Genomic DNA, 1,146 nt, shown 5'->3' on the forward strand with positions numbered 1-1,146 from the left:
CTCTCCCGGCAAAACCTGCAGCTCCCGCGACTCCAAGTGTGAGGCCCCTGGGCCCTTCCCGCGGAATCGGCGCTGAGAAACTCCAACCCCCCTCCCGCCTCCCAGGCACCCCCGGGCTCGGGACTACAAGTCCCAGCAGGTGGCGCGAAACGAACGCCCCGAGGCAACGGAGGCTCACGAGGCACAAAGGAGCACAACGCCCCCGTCCGCTTTGTGTTACACTGGCACTTTTTCGGGACGTTCAGACACTTCAACAACCCAAGGAGCAGGACTGCTGGCTGATTCGGGGCGGGAAGGACTGAACTCAGGGAAAGGCCAGGCCAAGTGCGCATGCGTACATAGGAAGGTTTCCAGAAGGGAAAGAGGGAGCAGATTAAGTTAGGAGGAGGAAAGATGGCGGAAGAGCCGCTAGGGGACCCGGAAGCACTTACCCTCCACTTCCTCCCGTTTGCCTTCTGCCTCACCTAGAGCCGTCCGGTCGCAGACTGTCTCTGAGACGCTTCCTGTCCGGTGAGTGCCGACCGACTGAAACGGCGGCCCATAATGCACTGCGATAGCATGTCGGCGGGAGGGGGCGGAGCCAAGGCCGGAAGTAGGACGGTGGCGGCGGCGGTTCTGGCAGCTCGGGACTGAGTACAAGGTGACTGGGAGGGTAGCTGGCCTGGCTGGGCCTCTTGGGACTCCGATGCTGAGTTTTTCTCCGGGGACTGGGCTGCCTATGGCCTTTGGCCTGCATGAGCGAGCAGCTCTTTTGGCCCGGGACCTTCACGGCCGGCCCCGAGGTCACTGCAGACGCCGGAGCCTTTCGGCCTTGGAGTTTGCCAAGTGGGCTTCATGGATCGCCCGGATGATAATGCCGGCTCCGAGGCCAGGCCGGGTGGTGCGGGCTGCAGGCCTCGGGGGGTTCCCGGCTGGGGCAGCCCAAGGTCATGCTCGCGGGGCAGGTCTTCGGCCAGGCCTGCCCAACCCGGGCTCGCGGGAGGTTGTTCTGAACTGTTTAGAGCAGATCATGGTGATACCCATCTTAAAGGTTTGCAGCCCTAGAAGTATAAGTGGTGCTAAAACTGTGTTAGGCGGCCGTGTTTTACACTCTTCCTGCACAGTCCGACACCTCAGCCACCCGAGGACAGGACGCTGCCTGGATGG

The 1,146-nt window shown here is 62.6% G+C and overlaps 2 protein-coding genes across 5 annotated transcripts in view; one reads left to right on the top strand and one right to left on the bottom strand.

Moving 5' to 3' along the window:
• Positions 1-517, bottom strand: part of GABPA (GA binding protein transcription factor, alpha subunit 60kDa) — a 32,814-nt gene extending 32,297 nt beyond the window's left edge. For all 3 annotated transcript variants that reach the window (XM_014535575.1, XM_014535572.1, XM_005861208.2), the window contains exon 1: positions 432-517. The gene's annotated coding sequence lies outside the window, so the exon portion shown is untranslated. The remainder of the gene's footprint in view (positions 1-431) is intronic.
• Positions 427-1,146, top strand: part of ATP5J (ATP synthase, H+ transporting, mitochondrial Fo complex, subunit F6) — an 8,010-nt gene continuing 7,290 nt past the window's right edge. The window contains exon 1 of one of the 2 annotated variants that reach the window (XM_005861207.2): positions 427-510. The gene's annotated coding sequence lies outside the window, so the exon portion shown is untranslated. Of the gene's footprint in view, positions 511-540; positions 641-1,146 lie in introns of those variants that run through there. The other variant, XM_005861206.2, reaches the window with a different exon arrangement.

This window comes from Myotis brandtii, unplaced genomic scaffold (assembly GCF_000412655.1).
Source record: "Myotis brandtii unplaced genomic scaffold, ASM41265v1 scaffold146, whole genome shotgun sequence".
NCBI classification, from domain to species: Eukaryota; Metazoa; Chordata; class Mammalia; order Chiroptera; family Vespertilionidae; genus Myotis; species Myotis brandtii.